The sequence below is a fragment of the Erpetoichthys calabaricus genome, chromosome 9 (genome assembly GCF_900747795.2).
Source record: "Erpetoichthys calabaricus chromosome 9, fErpCal1.3, whole genome shotgun sequence".
NCBI classification, from domain to species: Eukaryota; Metazoa; Chordata; class Cladistia; order Polypteriformes; family Polypteridae; genus Erpetoichthys; species Erpetoichthys calabaricus.
The window spans coordinates 77,795,926-77,816,506 of NC_041402.2; positions in this window are offsets into that span (position 1 = coordinate 77,795,926).

Here is a 20,581-nt window from a genome sequence, read left to right on the forward strand (position 1 = left end):
GGCACTGCTCAGGTGTTATGAGAGCCCATGTTGCTCTGATAGTGGCCTTCAGCTCTTCTGAATTGTTGGGTCTGGCATATTGCATCTTCCTCTTCACAATACCCCATAGATTTTCTATGGGGTTAAGGTCAGGCGAGTTTGCTGGCCAATCAAGAACAGGGATACCATGTCCTTAAACCAGGTACTGGTAGCTTTGGCACTGTGTGCAGGTGCCAGGTCCTGTTGGAAAATGAAATCTGCATCTCCATAAAGTTCGTCAGCAGCAGGAAGCATGAAGTGCTCTAAAACTTCCTGGTAGACGGTTGCGTTGACCTTGGACCTCAGAAAACACAATGGACCAACACCAGCAGATGACATGGCACCCCAAACCATCACTGACTGTGGAAACTTTACACTGGACCTCACGCAACGTGGATTCTGTGCCTCTCCTCTCTTTCTCCAGACTCTGGGACCTTGATTTCCAAAGGAAATGCAAAATTTACTTTCATCAGAGAACATAACTTTGGACCACTCAGCAGCAGTCCAGTCCTTTTTGTCTTTAGCCCAGGCGAGACGCTTTTGATGCTGTCTCTTGTTCAAGAGTGGCTTGACACAAGGAATGCGACAGCTGAAACCCATGTCTTGCATACGTCTGTGCGTGGTGGTTCTTGAAGCACTGACTCCAGCTGCAGTCCACTCTTTGTGAATCTCCCCCTCATTTTTGAATGGATTTTGTTTCACAATACTCTCCAGGGTGCGGTTGCTTGTACACTTTTTTCTACCACATCTTGTCCTTCCCTTCACCTCTCTATTAATGTGCTTGGACACAGAGCTCTGTGAACAGCCAGCCTCTTTAGCAATGAACTTTTGTGTCTTGCCCTCCTTGTGCAAGGTGTCAATGGTCGTCTTTTGGACAACTGTCAAGTCAGCAGTCTTCCCCATGATTGTGCAGCCTACAGAACTAGACTGAGAGACCATTTAAAGGCTTTTGCAGGTGTTTTGAGTTAATTAGCTGATTAGAGTGTGGCACCAGGTGTCTTCAATATTGAACCTTTTCACAATATTCTAATTTTCCGAGATACTGAATTTGGGACTTTCATTAGTTGTCAGTTATAATCATCAACATTAACAGAAATAAACATTTGAAATACATCAGTCTGTGTGTAATGAATGAATCTAATATACAAGTTTCACTTTTTGAATGGAATTACTGAAATAAATCAACTTTGTCATGATATTCTAATTTTATGACCAGCACCTATATATATATATATATATATATAGAGAGAGAGAGAGAGAGAGAGAGAGAGAGAGAAAGAGTGAGAGAGAGAGAGAGAGAGAGAGAGTATACAACTTATCCAAAAGACAGCTCTTCACCACAGAACACAATATTCTCGCCAGAGGAACGAAATTCAACCACACAGATGCATCTGACATGAACTTCCTAGGTTCCCTGGAACACATCTTATTAACTGAGAAAATACCATCAGAAAAAGCACAAGAAATAAGGTGCAACATTGCCAGCCAGTTAAACACAAGACAACCAACCACACATATTTTGACAAAAGAACAGAAAGCTCTACGATCGCTACGGAATAATAATAGTATCATTATCACACCAGCCGACAAAGGAGGCGCAACTGTCTTATTAGACAAGGAACGATACACCACAGCAATGGAAGAAATGCTTTCTGATACTGACACTTATCAATAGCTGAATAATGACCCAACTAAAACCACGCTTGACAGAATAAACACCACTCTGACCAAGCTCCGAAATAACAACCGCCTAGATGCACAGAATTATTACAAAATGAAATTCAGCGATGCTAACTGCCCCGAATTTTACGGACTCCCTAAAATACACAAAACACCACTGAAATTCAGACCAGTGGTCAGCCTAATAGGTGAACCAACTTACAACCTGTCAAAAAGACTTTTCCAGATGCTCAAACATATAACTTATGTCTCGGAATAATCGGTAAACAGCGCCGAGTTGGCATTGCAACGCTTGAAAGATGTATCCATCGCCGAAGACGAGGTTATGGTCTCGTTTGATGTTGTGTCGCTATATACCATGATCCCGATTCATCTGGCCACAGAAACACTATTAATGAGACTGAATAGTGACCCCACCATAGAGAAAAGAACTAAGCTGTCCACTGAAGACATAATGCACTTAATATTACTTTGCCAAAAAACTCACTTTCATTTCAATGGCAAACACTACATTCAAAAAGAAGGCATGCCAATGGAATCGCCGTTATCAGGACTCCTAGTGGAACTGGTAATGCAGCGATTTGAAAATGTGACTCTATCCCAGTTCACACCCAAAATTTGGATACGCTACTTAGATGACACATTCGTCAAATTAAAAAATGGCCAGCTGAACGAGTTCTACAACCATATCAACACAACAATCCCTGCAATCCAATTCACCATGGAAAAAGAAATGAACTGACACATCAGCTTCCTGGACATCTCCATTGAAAGAAATAACGACACCACCCTGACCACTAGTGTTTACCATAAGGAATGCTATGCAGACAAGATATTACACTTCACCAGCAACCACCCATTATCTCATAAATGGAGCTGTGTTAAAACTTTATTCAGAAGAGTTCACACCCATTGTAATATGAAGGAAACAAGAACGAACGAAAGACACTATCTTTTCCACCTTTTCACTTCAAACGGATACTCAAAGACATTCATTAAACAATGCCTACACAAAAGACGCCAAAAAACTCAGCAAACAATTGACTCGAACCAGCCCCCCATCCCACCTGGTACACACTTTCTTATCAACACAGTGTGTCTGAAGGTGCAGCACGCATCCTGGCCAAATCAGGCATCAAAATAGCACACAAGCCTGCAAACAATCCGCGCACTGTCCCTTTCAACGCTAAAAACAAGAAATCGACAGCAGAAACACGAAACGCAGTTTATAGCATTCCATGCAGTTCTTGCCCAGCGGTATACATAGGACAAACTTCAAAAAGAATCGCAACACGTATACAGGAACATCGCAACGCCATTAGAAGGAAGGACTCACGATCACAGGTCTATACGCATACAAAATCAACAGGACATACATTTAACTGGGACAATGTACAAGTAAGATTTAAGGCCAGTACTAAAAGTGCCAGAGAACTGGCTGAATCTTGGCTATCAGACAAAAAAACGCCATTAACAGACATTTGGACATAAACCCAGCATATGCAAACTTAAGTAGAACATATTTACAATAAATAAAATGTTATGACCAATACTCCCCCCCCCCCCCCCACTCCACCTAATTGTGCTATATACAGTATTGCCTTTGATTCTTGTAAGTCTAAGCATTATCCTCTGATGAAGGCTCCTGGTAGGGGCTGAAACCTCAGGAATAAAAACTACTTTATGATACGTGATTCATTTTTTCTCCCTTTGTGGCTCTCCAGCTGCTAATATGCAAACCGAATCACAGACCTTTGCTTCCATATTGTGTATATATATATATATATATATATATATATATATATATATATATATATATATATATATATATATATATATGGAAGAGAAGGTCTGTGATACGGTTTGCATATTTGCAGCTGGAGATCCACGAAGGGAGAAAAAACGAATCACGTATCATAAAATAGCTATCAGATGAAAACGCCATCAACAGACACTTGGACATAAATCCAGCATATGCCAACTTAAGAAGGACATGTACACAATAATTAAACTATACAACCCCCCCCCCCCCCCCGATCATACTGACTTAGTCACCTCCACACCCCCCCCCCCCCCCCCACACTGAATGTGTTGCTATATATTGCCTTTGATTCTTGTAAGTCTAAGCATTATCCTCTGATGAAGACCCCTGATAGGGGTTGAAAGCTCAGGAATAATAAAAAAAAAAAAAAAAACTATTTTATGATACGTGATTCGTTTTTTCTCCCTTCGTGGATCTCCAGCTGCAAATATATATATATATATATATATATATATATATATATATATATATATATATATATATATATATATATACTGTATATAAATAATTTTATTTCTAAAATACTGAAGCAGATATATTGTGAAGAGATGATTAAACAGTTTTAATTTTATTCCTAAGATGATCTAATATATTGAAATGTTCAAGTAATATATTTTATATATGCTAAAATGAATGCAAGTTGTAAAATAGAAGAAATTACTGTATTTTTTTAACTTTTATAAGCACACTAATATGCCCAAATATATAAAAATCTGAAAATAAATAGTAAAGCCAAGTTTTTTTTTTGCTTAAATCAACTTTTACTGTAAACATTTAAATAATAGGTATACTGCATAACTTTCAGATGCCAAATATTATCATGCAACACTGTACAGCAAGGATGCAATAATCACACCAACTATATGGGGAAGAAATAAAGGGGAACACAGGAAGGAGCAAAGACTTTGAACTAGGAGGTTAAGTAATGAGTTTGTTATAGCACATCAGCTCTGATGTTGCTCACCTGGAAGAGGAATTTGAAACAAGTAACTGTACCCATTGGCACATCTATAAAAATGATCTTCCAGATATTTATAATAGTATTAGTAGTAGTACTGGCACATGGACAGAATACAGTAAAATTCTTACTTATGTTTTCAACCAATATGCCTAACGAACATGGAGATAGAAGGGTCAGACTCCACTTCTGTATTCACTCCAAATTCTGCAATAATGGCTGTCATATGTACACTTTTACCATTTTTCATTTTTTTAGATGTCATTTGCAATATGCAAGAAAACTGGTTAATTGTCAAAATCTTTGTTTGTCTTTTAACATCTCTTTCAAAAATATGTATATATATTAACAGTGAATGTATCACATATAGCAAATTCTATTTCAGTAATTTATTTTTTCTTCCTTGAATATTTTATTGATCATTCAATACATTTTAAGTCTTTGTAAGAAAACAAAATTAGAATATTCATCGTATATGTCTCTATTTAAAGATCTATTGCTTTTTTTTTTTTTTACAAACAACAAAGTTCAATATAATAGAATTAGCAATGCCACAGTTGCCATTTCATATTTCAATATAAACATCTGCTATGGAATGCTGATAGCTTTATTTGTATGACACTACAAAAGCACAAAGTACCTTAGCATGGTTGTGTTATTCTGTGTATGTATGGTTTTTTTTCTCTGGATCTTCTAGTTTTCTTCCCCTATCCCATGTATATGCACATTAGGTTAATTGGTGACTCCCAGAATTGGCCTGTGTTGATGCCAAGGTGACTGTGCTCAATGACAAACTGTTGCCCCATGCAGATTTGGTTTTTGCTGCCAGGGTAAACTCCTTCTAAAATTAAATACTGAAACAGCAAAATTGGACAGGGACCACATGGCCTTTGGCTTTGAATGGGTGTGTGATCACTTGTTTTTTATTTTGTTTTTCTCTTTCTCAACCTGTGGATAATTGATATTAACATACTGTACTCTAACGTTTTGCTTACTTCTTGTGGTGTAAAGATACCATTCTAACTTGCCAGTAAGAGACGCTTTGGCTTATGAACTAACAAAAATATGTTATTCCAGGGTTCAGGAGAAATAGTGTCCACATGAATAAAATCTAAGCTGTTTCTTGTTTTCCCTTTCTCAGAGTGAATGTTTTAGGGACAAGGTCACAAGGCTGCAGAAAGTACATGTAGTTTATGCAAAGGCGTCTCTCCTGTGCTTAGCTTTGAGAACACAGATAATGCTTAGCTCAACAGACATATTGTTTAACTTTACTGTTTTGATAAGGATGTTTTTTCTGTCTTATTAATCATGAGATGCTGAAGTATAAAAAACCCCTCCTGGCTTTTGATCAGGGTTCAATTGAGTTTTGCGGCAGTAAGTTATACTCTTTTGAATCTCTACTTACTGTGACTCCGAATGAAATAAATAAAGAGAATTGAGAAAATATTATCTGCCTGCTTTTCAGTGTGCCTTTTTCGTCCACACCATGTATAACTGAATTCTGTTCACCTGAGTTCTCAGACTGAGCTTGCTGCTATCAAGCATGAATTCAATGAAGCTATGGGTGAGTAAAGGGCCTATTCACTGGAGTCGGGAAGGCTGCCAGGAGAAGGTTCTACGGCCTGAGAAGACTAAACTGAGCTGTATGGTCATCAACTAAATGCTATGTTTGGCAAACTGTCCGTACAGTGTAGCACAGTAGTAGCATCATCATGCTGTGGGGATGCTTCTCTGCTTCAGGCCCAGGAAGGCTTTTGTGGAAAAATGGTAAATTGATTGTAGCAAACTATATAGAAATCCTGAAGGAAAACGCAATGCAGTCTGTAAGAAACCTCTGACTTAGAATAAGATGAGATTTTCAGCAAGACAACAACTCCAAGTATAAAGCCAAAAGCTCCACACTAATCCCTAAAAAACAATGGTAATGTCCTGGAGTGGCCCAGTAAGAGTCTAGATCTCAATCCAAGTGAGACTGCGTGGCTTTACTTGAAAAAGGCTGTTCACACCGATTCAAGGTTCTTATGGCTGCCAAAGGTACTAGATGGGGGTGAATACTTGGTGATCAATATTTTTTTGTGTTTTATATTTGTAATTAATTCAGATCAATTTGCAGAAATCCTCTTTCACTTTGACATTAATGAGTCTTTCTCCTGATGAATGTCAAAAAAGCCAAATTTATACCCCAGTAATTCAATGTTCCAAGGGGGTGAATACTTTTTATTAGGTACTGTACCTTGAAGAAGTTTTTAATGCATCATAAGAATATAATGTAAGGTATTAGTTTCTAATCTGTTTTCATGGAGCCCCTTAAAATAAAAAAACATGGGCTAGGAAAAATGCATTTATCTAATATTATGTATCAAAAACTGACAAAAGCAGAAAATCTTTCAAACAAGACATACTGGGATCGTGTCTCACTCTTTCTGTCTTAACATTCAAACCCAAGCACAAGAGCACTCTTTTGAACTGACATTATTTCATTCAGTCTGTGGCTCCTCACGTTTTTCTTTTTATTTACTCTGCTAGTACCTTTGCTGGAGTTGATATCTTGGGAATTTTCTGAATCCTGTTTTTGAAAGTTGATGTTCTTTTCAGTTCTCTTGACTGTCTATGTCTGCTGTACATTTAATGCATTTTTAACTGGTTTGTCAGTATTCATTTATTTATTAAGTGTAAGATTGAGTTTTTACTGACATTACAGGTGTAATTTTGATGACCAGACCCTATTAAGTAAATCCATGTTTTTTGTCTATTTAAATAATCTGCTTGTTCTACTTTTATAATATTTAAAGCTGGAAAATAAAACCTAATATGCTATGAGATATAAAAAAAGCATAGCTTTGAGTCTAGTATATTGTACTTATTTTCACATAAATGATACTTGTGTGATTACTGGTGAGGACTGCTTTTGGCAGTGAAGAACCAACGGGGGGTATAGATTCCTGCTAGAGTCTTTGCATTCCTTCTGCATATATAATATTCTTTTAAATAACATGCACAGCATCCTCCAAACATTTAAACTAAAGGTATTTACAGTATGAGAAAATAAAATACCAGTCAATCTGTTAAATTTCTCTGGTATCTAATTCATTCAAATGTCATTTGTTTGTTTCTAAAAGATGCTTAAATAGCATTGGTTAGTAACCAGTTAGAAAAATCTTACTAACCGTGGTGTAAAGAGATTGTTAATGTTTTCTCTTTTAAATGTACATCCTGTAATTTTACACCAATGATGTCAGCTGCCTGCATCAGTAGGGAATTGTAAGTAAACCGAGTTTGATTTTTTTGACTCCTTTTAAGATTTTAAACAACTGAATAATTGTAGGTCTCTATTGAGTTCATTTGCTGTAAGCTTACATGTCAGGTTCGGCTTAGGTTGTTTTGGTGTTTTTTATTGTATTTTTCTCAGCTTTACTCCCTTGTAATTCATTTTATTTAAATATTTATATTTTTTATATTTTATTTAAATATTCTTTTAATCTTTTGCTCTCCTTTAATGACTTCACTTTCCTTTGTGTATCATGCAAGCTCTGTTGTTGTTGGGCTGCTGTGGTGCATGCTAAGAGTTTGAGATTTAATAGCAGGTAATTTTTAAGGATGAAAGGCTGCCACAACCTGTCGCCTGAACTTTAAGACTATTAAAGGTAATACTGTACACATTTCTTAAAAACATCTGAATAAAACAATTTCAGGTTTCAGACTTTGCTTATTACCAACTTTTCTTGTTTCTTTGAATGTCGTTTTACCTGATCACAGTCATTTGCCTGATCAATTTGCTTCTGTCTCTGTTGAACACTTCTAAATTGCTAATTTGGGGATTCTAAACCTCTGACTCTCAGTTCTCTGAATTATGAGATACTCCTTATTTATGCATATGTGATACATGTGATGGTCACAGTAGATTAAGATCCTAATGATAATGTATGTATGTAAAATTTATCCTGATAATCATACTTGTATTGGCACCCTGTGTTTAGTCTTCTGTCGATAATCAGCTCTCAGACACATAATTAATGAACTCATCAATGAATTAAAAGCTATTGGTGGAGATTATTACAATAGTCATTACAAATATTTATTTCGATTCATTAGATTTGCCCACTTTTCCATATATTTCATTAGTTACCATTCTTCTAAGGGGCAGCACAATGGCACAGTGGTAGTGCTGCTGCTTCATAGTAAGGAGACCGGGTCCTCCCTGTGTAGAATGTGCATGTTCTCCCCGGGACTGCGTCGGTGATCTAGTTTCCACCCACAGTCCAAAGACATCCAGGTTAGGTGAACTGGCGATCCTAAATTGTCCGAAATGTATGGTTGGGGTGTGTGTATGTGTGTGTGTGTTTGCCCTACAATGGACTGATGCCCTGTCCAGGGTTTGTTCCTGCCTTCCGCCTATTCAGTTAGAAAATGACCGACTGACCGTTCTTACAGAGGAAGAATTCATATAAAACTTATATTTTTGAAAAGCATAAAAATTAAACAATTTATGAGAAAATCTAACTGGTATAGCCGATGAATTCACACATAAAAAGCACATATATGTGCTGTTTGCAATATGGCAGACAACGTTTTCACTTTCAGATCATGTGGTTCAAGAGTTAAAATACTTATTTAAGTCATGCATAATGATTTTATTAATGCAGCTAGATTCTTTATTTTACCTGACACAGATTTAGATTTGAATGTTTAGAAACACATTTCCCAAATCAGTATATTTTAATGCTTGTACAGAGTTTCTGCCATATAATACAGTATACAGTATGGAAGAATATTTATTTTCTTTGCTGCTTTAGAGTTTGCATGTTTCTCCTGTGTCCACACAAGTTTTTCTCAGGATACATTGTTTTTTGTTTCAGGTCTGGAAAATATATGTATTAGGTGAATTGGTTATTTTAATCTGGCTCATTACAAATGAATATAGAGTGCAGTGTAAATGTCTTAAGTTGCTAAGTGGGAATGCTTTCAAAAATAATGCTATGAATAGTGTTTATTAATCAATAAACTTCCTACAAAGTGCAATAAACAGAAAAAAAAACAAACAAAATCAACATTTGCCTTAAAAATCCAGCAGTTTTCTTAGGTTCGCCTGCATGCAGTTTCTGAAGGTACTCACTCAAGTTCTCTTGGAGAACTTGTCACATCTCCACTGTAGACTTTTGCTGTCTTACTTTCTTCTGTCTTTGCTGATGGTTGAGCTCAGGGATGTTTGGAGGACATAACCATCTGTTGCAGAATTTCCTGTTCCTGTTGTTGCTGCTGATGGCTTTTATGATTTTGGTCATGCGTTTGGGGGTCAGAATCATGCTGTAAAATGAAGTTTGGGCTGATCAGATGCCTACTTGGTGGTAATTTCATGACAAATACTTCTCAGCAATGAGGGGGTCATCAGTTTTGATCAAAACATCAATTCCGTTTGCAGAAATGAAGATGCTGGATGTCTACCAATTTCAAAGATAATAACTTTGATGTAATTCTTATTTGCTACAGTCTGTTTCTGTGACTGACCACTAACATTCCAGTTATCAGCTTTGCTTGTTTGTTTGTGCTTCAGCAAAAGAGCTTGGACAACATATCTAAAAACACCTGTCTTATGAAATTTCTGCTTGGGAGCAACCTTTATGATGCAGGATAACCGTCTTGTGTCTTGTCATTGTATTCACTTTTGCCATGGTGTAAGATTTGCAAGTTAAACTACCAAAGAAACCGCAGCCTCACCTTTTTAGTATAGTTGTTCCTCAGTTTTATTCCCTCAAAACAGAAGTTAATCTCTTTGGTTTAACCTACACTTTATGTCATTGATAATTAACACCTGTTTGTTATATTTTCTTAATCGAGCATTGGGCTATATGCCTACAAAAACCTCACTTTTTTAACTGGAAAGTGCTGTAATACTACAGTTGCTTCCTTCTTTAAGGCTATTCATATAGCTTATTGTATTCTTTCACTTTTTGCAAAAATGTAGCAACCCAATGATCAAAGTCAGTGCCACATTTTAAAAGAGCTTATTATTCTAAAGTCTGCTCTACCTAATTCAGGGTGAGGAAGTGCTAGGATCCATCCCACCAGCATTATACACATTACAGAATGGAGTGTTTAAGCTATTGGAGTTGTTACAGTACATTGTGAAGGGTCCGCATAATTGTCATGTTTGTTATATAAGATGCTACATTAAACATATCTTCTTACAGAATATATTTGATTAGCTATATTTTAAAACTTGTAAGGTGTGTACTTATTGAATTACGGGAAAAGTTTTTTCTAAATAAATAAAATAGTAGAAAAATGCATCACTGTCCTAAAATGTGCAATTTTAAACAATAGAAAAAGGAAAATTAATGATACTTTAAAAATCAAAGAATTAAGTGTTATTGTTTTGCTCTTTAAATTATGTATGATTTCCCAAAAGCTTATAAAAATGTAGATAATAAATTAAGTTATATAAGCAAAATGCTATAAGGCATAATAAAGTTGCTGCTTATAAGATTATCAAAGAAAAAAGTTAAAGGGAAAAAACACAGTTGGCCATCTAAAATATATTCCTGCTAATTTAAATGTAAAGAGAAACTGAGCCACTTGAAGTAAAAATTTATAGATGCATATCTCCTTTTGGCCAATAGTAAAAATTGGCAGAGTTAACTGACTGCTGTCACTGAAAAATTGATTGGCGGCTACCATGCCCCCCTCCGAAGTGTACAGTTTGCCATTTTCTCTTTCCTGTGTCTGAGGCAGAAGGGAGAAGAAAAGTTTTGGTGAAGGTTAGATGCACTTTGTCGGAGGATGGAGTGCAGATAGCGTTTTGATGGTGGTTGAGGAAAGGATACCATTTTGAAAGAAACAGGAGGGAGAATGGAGTTTTGTCGCAGGGAGCAGGGAATGTTTGTCAGAGGACAGATGCCATTTTGGCAAAGGTAGGAGGAAGGATGGTGAATTTCCAAAGGGCGGATTGCATTTTGTCAGAAGAACAAAATAAATGCAGAAATCGAGAAGATACATTGGATTTGTGAGGCAGCAGTTTTACCCAATGCACCACCATGTCCCCCACAACCAAACTTAGATTACTGTTGCAACTAAATTCTGAATTTGTAAATAGAAGCCCTATTTAGGTTGAAATTCTGATGTAATGAAATGCATCAATTAAAAATCTGCTTTGACTTTAAAGTGAAATTGTCATATTGTATATTTATATGGTGTAAGCAAAACTGATCTTTTGCACACCACTGTATAAGGAGTTTCTTTTTATATGCTATGCATATTCATTTTTCATTTTCTCTCTCTTTGTTATATTGTTACATCATTTTACAAATAAAAAAGAATTAATGTGTACAGGCTACACTTGGTGAACAAGACTTGATTTTCAATTTGTTTTCAGCATTTGTTTCAAACCTTGTCTGTCATCACATACTATGCATAGAAAGCTGCATAATTATGTTGCTACCTATTAAAAGAAATTGAAATGAGGCTGTATAAGGTATATAATTATGTAAGGAGTTGTTCACAAACATACTTTGAGAGTGTGACAAACTTGCAGGGGAGGTAAAATTTGGAATGGTTTAGCAAACTGTTAGAGAGAGCGTATTTATTTGGAAGTTTAATTGGAAATAATGTCTACAAGTAAATGCATGAATTTACTATTACTCTACTAGATTACATACAATACAGATTCAACATATCATTCTTTCAGCTACCTTACTGTGACCACTCTAATACTGGAGCATGCCCACTGCCACTCATAAATCTCTTTCTACAGACCCTAAACTAAAGGTGCTGGTCTTATTTCTTTCATAGTGTGTGCCTATTTTTAATTTTGCACCATCTGTACATCATAATTCCACCAAAACAAAACATATAAAGATGTAAAATTACGCAGAAAATTAAAACATGCATTTCGCTGTCAGTTTTTCATCTATTTCTCTGTCATTTTTTCATATTTTGCAGCATTCTGTACAATATCTAAAGTTGGAGGTCTCCTTTAATTTAATAGTAGGAAATTTGCAAGTCTACACATTTTGGTAAGTTAAAATGTATTTGTCTGAATGTGACAATATACAGCATTTGATGAAATTAACACAGAATTGTCAAAACAAGACAAAGGTGTAGCTAAAAACATGCGGACGTTTGGGAAAGAGTACAAACCATTTCAGTGCCATTGAGCATCACTCCACCATGCTGTCTAGATTTATCTACACCAGAAAGATGAACAAAAAAGCTTTATCAGGAAGCTCCTGCTAGACCATTTATTAGCGAATGCAATTAAAGCTGATAATCATGAATCATTCATTTCTAAGGCATTCTACAAAAGGGTCTCTATGTGAGAGAGGAATAAGACTGACCATAAGTACCCTACAGTATGCTTCACTGAAAACCTTTTATGGAACTCATTAGTCAAAGGATATTGCATATATGAGTAACAAAGTCTTGTGGCCTGGTAAACAGTAAAGTGGAATTTTTACAGCCTGAAAGTGAAGCTGTATGGGTGTTACAAATCAAATTCTGCTCTTCATCCAAATCATGCCATTACTACTGTAAAATGTGCAGGGTAGCAACACATTATTAATTCTTTTCATCAATTTTGGCATGCTTGATGAAGACATGAAAAAGAATATAACCGAGACATGTTTAAAGGAATACTCCATCTAAAAATGGAATTTTTTTTTACATATTACTTCCCCCATATAGTTTGTAGTGAAGGCCAAGAAAAAAATTTTAGTCCCACGTTTTCATGCAGAATGAAGAGAATCAAGTATTAGACAATGCTGTACAACAGCAAATGACTGAAAAATGTTACATTTGTTACATCCACATCAGTTATCCAGTCGTATGCACAAAATGTGCAAAACTCATGCTTTTTTTTGCTACATTACTGTGAAATAGATGAATAATTAGCATACATCATAAACAGAAAAGTAAAACCTCACTGGCCTGACTTTTTAAATTGGGACACTAAATCAGATTTCTTCCTCAAATGATTATAATTGTGGAAATAAATTTAAACTAATAAGTTTGACTATATCTGCTCATACATCCAATGGCAAGCACACCACACCAATTGCTCACTTACATTCATTGATATTGTACATTGAAGGGCACAGGTTAACTTTTCTCTGTCGGCTGTTACAGCCTTTAAATACATGAGAAATCTTTGAGGATTAGTGTTATCGGTCAAAGTGTGTCTAACTTATATATTTTCTTTTGCGTTCATAAACTTCACAAAATGTTTTAAAATTATTCAAAGTTAAGGAAAATTACATGGCTCCTCTTTTTCAAATGATTTTTGGGAATCAATTGACAAATAATAAGATATGTCTTACCATCAACTGACTATCTGTGTGAAGTACAATCAGATTAATACTTACACCATATTAAAGATTCCAGTCACCCCAGGAACAGATATATTTTGTCCTCTTTGCTCAGACGCAGAACTCTGCAGCTTCAAAGCCCAAAACAACAGGTTTAAAAATAGTAAAAGTAGTACAGTACATGCTGTGAATAGCTGGGGGACTTCCTGCTTGTCTGACTGCTATCTTTTAATACTGCAAGTACTGTCAAATATCACGCTTTTTGCTCTATATACTTCATTGCACATTTCAGTGCATTGCTCACTTTTGTATTAATCTTCTACAGTATATACTGTGTATACAGTACAGTATACAGAGTGCAATAAAAATTCAATGCACCCTTTTGTGTTCTATGATTATACATATTAGGACATAACTAGCAAGTCCTAAAATTAGATAAACCTAATCTCATGTGACAAGTATCACATTATTTATTTATTCTAAACTGAGTAAACCAACATATAAAAACCATGAGTAAAAAGAAGGTACATCTTTACTGTTTCATTTAAGAGGGTAGTTAGAGTCAGGGACAGCTTCTCAATTTCACTAGATGAGTTAATGATCAGAAAGTGTAATCATCTCTCCATAAAAACAAAACACTTGCCATTTCGGTGTAAAACATTCATGTTAGTGGTAACAACATGGCAAGGGAAAAGACCTCTCCAATGATCTGATTAACAATTAACAAACAATTATTGCTGCACATCAGTCCGGGTAGGATTGTGAAGCTATTTGCAAACAAATTCAACTCCTTTGCTTTATAGTGAGAAGGGATATCTACATTTGGAGAAAATTCAAGGTAAGGTAACAAGGTAGTTACCAGTTATCCCAGAAGTAGATGTTCCAACAAATTCACCCAAAGAACAAACTGAGACCTCAGACCCAAGTCTCTGTAGGTAAACAGGCAGCAGGAGTACTGAGTGTTGATCTGATTGTCCAAGGTGAGGTTGAGGTAGCTGGTGGAAGGAGTCTAAAAATGACATATAACAAAGATCCAGAATGTCAGCATCCATGATGGTACAGGTGGCATTTGCGGTATATATTCCTTGAATTTGATTTCTTGAAGTCTCCAGAAACAATAAATAATTCATCAAGATGAAAAGTTTAATATTTCATACAATATTGTATAGCTTGCTTGCTCAGACAGCAAACAGAAAAACGTTAAAATATTCTCTTAGAAATCAGAAACACATTGGAGAACTTTCTTGGCACTAGACCATTAAATACTCTAGAGATGTGCTGAAAAAGTTAAAAGGATGCAAAATGCTGCATGTAGGGTAACTACATGAAAGAGTACTGTTGTGTATTGTAAAAATACTATTTAGTTTGACTCCTGTTGCAGCCCATTGATTTTCAAGAGTGTTATTTAAAAACAATTGGGCAATATTTTCCTGCTATTGCACTGCCAATAGGAGATTGTTAGAATTGACTGCATTTAAATCCACACCAAGCTTTTCAATAAACAACGCAGCCAGAACCTGTCACTTTCATTTTTTTAAATATTATTGCAAAATGTGTTTTTAGGTTAAATTTATTAATACAATTTTAGAAAATTAGGTTCCATTTACAGAATGCAAATATCTAATAAGGAAAAATATTTATCCTCAGATATTTATTCTGTTATTTTTTAGGTAAAAAGTTAGGAAACAGCTCAAAAAGTGCATCTAGTAAATAAAAGATGATCAGTTTATCTTTAAATAAATGTGTTTCTCGTTTTCTCTCAAAATATCCAATGGTCTCATTTTATAAAATCACGTGTGGATTCAAGTATGAAAGTATCCGTATGCCAAAAAATAGAAAAGGGGTCATCCAATAATAATTCTTCTCCAACTTGCAGGGTAGTGCTGTATCTAATTGCCTCTCTTCTTCTTCCTTCTACAGACTGGAAGATTGATGGCGGAAGACCACTGATCTCACTTCCAGTTTCCGACCTCCTGGATCCACTTTTTCCACTTGCCCAGCCTCAAAACTGGTTCTACTGCCATCTGTAAGCACCTAACTGAAACAGTCATGTTTCTAACAACGCCTGTGTGAAATCTGTTTTTTGCCTATTTTTTTCTTCTAATTATATGGGGTCACCTATGGTGCTCTAACTTTTTATAATATTTTGTTGTCTTCTTTCTACAATGTGTACAACAAAAACCTGGCATATGCACACTTCTAAGCAATTTATCCTTCATAAATCACAAAAATCTTGTAAAGGTGCTTATGTGAACGCGCCTAAAGCCCCACCTGGATACCACCCTGAAACAACCATATATGGACTATGCTAATGAAGTATGTGCATATGCAATCATTAGACCTTCATTGGTCTTGCCTGTTAATGAGAGGTTCTATAGTGTGCACTGCACAGCATTTAAGTACAGGGTCGGGCAAAGAGGAAATGTGTAAGATGCCGGTTTTTGATCTGGTAGCCACTATCACCTGGCACATGTAATGATATAATTGCTGTTACAATGAATAGTACAGGCCATACAAAAGGGTTAGCCAGTTATCTTACGAGCAGGACAGCCATCACGTTCAGTACCTTTAGCAAGTCATCTGATCAATGCCACTTGCAGCCAAAATAAATGAATCATTGGTTGACCCAGGCCACCAAGTCACAATGTTTGCCAATCTCATCCTGTCATCACATATGACTTATGTGTAAATGGAATGACACCACTTACAGTTAACAAAAGCAGTTTCATTCTCACTAGGTGCCCGTATTGTAATATTCGAGCAGTCCCGATTACATTAGAAAACCAGACACTGCTGCAAATTACTTTTTATGTTGGCTTGTACAGCCAAGTCATATGCAAACTGAATATTGCACCTCATTAGTCATTTATGGCTTCCAGCACATTAGGCATGATGGAGTAGAAACTTGGCTAAAATATTCCTGGCATGTCCCTCTGATACATGCCTGTTGCCAGAAAGCCAACCATTGTTAAAACTTGGATATGAACAAGTGTAGCCTGATTTCCTGCAGTCTGTCTTTTTAATGCCAGGCACAACCCAGCAAATAGTTCCTCTTAAAAGTGACTTGACCCATGAAGGTCATTATGGGCAAGAAATTCTGCCAGACCTGAATAGCTCATTCCCTTCATATATGACCATTTTCAGTCTACGGGCAGCACCAAACAAACCATGTTGTGTCAAACCATTAGGCTATAAATAGGCTATAGGGCATGAGATGTATAGCTTTCTGTTTGTAGGGAGTGAATCATGCTTATATTTTTACTGCACTTTGGTTTCTAATCCTGAGAAATGACAACAGGTAGACTTTATAAATGGACAAAAAATAAAAAAACTAAAGTTCTTCAGTGGAAATATGTAGCATTAGCTCTTTGAAAAGGAAACTCAAATAAAGACTATACATTATGTTTATCACTTCAACAATTAATATGTTTGTCATGTCAACACAAATTAAAATAATTGTGCTATGAATTATATGAATGAGTCATCATTTAGTTGTTTTGCCTGCATTTCCTCACTTAATCAAGAGAATCGCCATTTCCCAGTTTCTCTAAAATGTTGCATACAGATGTGTCAAATATAGCCAAGCTTTTATGTTACGTTTTCTTTTATAAATCCACACCACTGTGTGGAAACCTGCTTTTGCTCATTTTGAGCATCTTTTTGTGCTTACACAAGTTTTATAAATCTGCCCCCCCCCCCAATATGTTTTTGTTCAATAGCCCCAATAGTTTTGTTTCATCTTGTAAAAGGCCATAAAAATGCATGATGTTCTCATTTCATTGTGGCTTTCCTGATTTTTTCACAATAACATGACAACTTCAATATAACACATACAGTACAACTTATTCAGTTCCCACATTTGTTGCATTTCTGGCACCAAGTATGTGGTTAAAATGTCACAATCTGAAAACGCTATAAACTGGAAATGGCTAATACTTTTCAAACAGTTTTATAAAAGCACAAGAGAAAAAATGTTTCCTATAAAGCAGTGCTTCCTAAACTCAGCCCTGAAGTACTGCTGTGTCCGCTGCCCTCCATTCCAAGCTATACACTAATTATAAGCTGTTCTTGTTTTGTAATTGGACTCCCGGCTTAACTGTGATTTTGTTCCTTTTATGTGTCAAAGTACAAATTCCCTGCTGAAGTTTGTTTTTTTTTTTTGTGAAGATGTTTGTTCTTTAGTAACTCACAGGAATAGAACGCTTTCTCTTATATCTCTTGTTGAGTTTTTCATCTCTTATTTCCTTTACAATGTCTCTTATTGGAGAGTGTGGCCCAGTGCACTATAAACCACATGCTTTCAGGTTCAGTCTCTACATTTTAGTCATTTAAAGCTCCTAACAAGGTAACTACACCTGTCTATGCTCCAATTATGAAAAATATAATATTAAGGCAGTCAGTAAGTGAAAAGAACATGGTAACTAATAAAAATCAACAACATTAGAAACTATTCATGCAATCTTTTAAGTACAAGTTTGCACATATGATCAACCATTGATAGAGAATGAAGAAGTTACATGTATATTGCACATATGCAGACCACATACTGTAGACGTACATGAAACACATAAGGTAGGAATGAGGCGCTGTGATGAGCATTGCTCTTTCATTGCTGTAGAGTCCATTGATTAATATGCCAAATAATCTCCTTGTGTCTATGTACGTCTTCTTTAGGTGGTCCAATTTGCCACATATCCATAAGCAATAGGTTTGATTTTTATTCTGCTTGGGCCTATTGAGAATGTGCACTTAAGAGTTGATTCTTGCCTGGCATCTCACTCTGTATAGGACTAAGCAGATTAAGAAAATTGATGAATGTATTGATGGATGGATAAAACACTGATAAGAAGCAACATTTCTGAACATATTTTTTTAAAATTTGTATTTGGGAATAATAACTGAGGTATGCAGTTTGATAATACATTAACAACTGTGCAAAATAAAATGTACTTTCTATAGTAAGACATGTTACACCAATCAATCCTTGACCTACAGTACTTAAGCTAATACAGAGTAATGGGAAGATGTAACCTACCCCCATAGTATAAGGAACAAGGAAACTCCAATGGAATGCCAGGCTGTTTTAAGGTTCACTCATGTACACTCCCATGCAGTATCAATACAAAGACATCAATCACCTAATCATGGGATTATTTGGGATGTGGGGGTAAACTGGATTACCTAAAGAAGACACATGAACATAGGAAGAACATACAAAACAACCATTCTTTTGGAGCTTAAAGGAAGTAGCATCAACCAGGGTGACATATTTCCCCTTGTTAAAAGAAAGTGCATTCTTATATTATGTAAAATAGGATACAAACAATGATAAAGAGTTGGTGTACCACCTTGGTGACTCCGTAGAATCGAAAGGCTTACTACAAAAGAAAACACACAACAATTACAGAAATGTCTTCACAGACGCAAGTTCATAACAGAACTGATTTCCGTGTGTCACACACGTGCGCTTAGGAGGCAGCCAGCAAGCCCTAAGGTGAGTGATATTAGAAGAGATAAAGGGTTGATTGTGTGTACTAATGCCTCTCTCTCTCCTTCAACAGAATTAAAGAAGAAAAACCATAACTCACCCACAAAACTTTCGGCTCCCCAAAATAGCTACTATACAACAATTCCATCTCCGAATACCATCAATGACGTCACTTTTTGCTGTCTGACTGTTTGGATGTAATTTCCTGTCTTAATCATTTTCTGCCACTGTTTTGCCTATATAAACTCTATGTACTGATTTCATTTTGTCAAATGCTCTTGTTTTTGGTCCATTTTGCTCATATTTTTTTCATTTGTCTGACGGACATTATACTGTGTCATTCCCCAACTCTTCTTGGAGTTTTCCTGCATGTCTTATTTATTACATGTGTTATGAGTCCACAAAGCAGGATGAGGAGGGTCCAGGCAGATGGATGCTGAAGTGATGTCAGAGATGGAGTGGCTGTCAATCTTCCATTCTGTACAAGGGGGAGAAGTGAAGGCATTGGTATTCAGTGCCAAACCCTGGTCTGGTGGGTAATTACCATCACCAAAGCCCTTAAGTTGTCTCCCATGTGCACATGCATGACAATTGAACAGAAGAAATAAAGGTGTGTGTTAGGTTAATTGGTGACTCTAAATTATGCCAGTATGAGTGAGTGAGAGTGTGTCTGTGGGTGTGTCCTCTAATGGGCTAGAGCACTGTCCGGAATTTATTTCCTTGACCTTGAATTTAAGTAAGCAGATTTGAAGATGGGTAGATGGGTAAACAAAAGCTATGCCAACAGTATATCAATCCATCCATTTTCTGTGTCCGCTTATCCTAAACAGAGGTATGGCATCACAGCAACCACAATTCTATAATCCATATTAAACTGAATCACACTGTTCAATAACAGAAAGAAATGAGGCCACTAATTTAACACAGTTAAATAACAAACTGTCTAATAAATTAAACGGAATAAGAATAATCATTCTCGGACCAAGTTGAAGAACTGTTTTAAAACTCTACACCTTGTTTTGTTGGTAGACATATTAGAAAATTATAAACACTACACAAACCACTAATATTAAATTACAAGAGGTGGAAATTACCAAGAGTGTTTTTCGTCACCGTGAAATTTACATCTACTGTAATTTAACCATTCACTTTTCATTCTATCAAGAATTCAATCCCACCTAAGTGTGGTTCAGGATCAACATTTTGAGGTGGGCAACTGAGGTTTTTTATACTGATATGTGAATTTCACATTTATTTTACAATTAACAGATAAGTTACTAACTAATATTACATTCTGTGCCCTTGCACTGAAAACCATT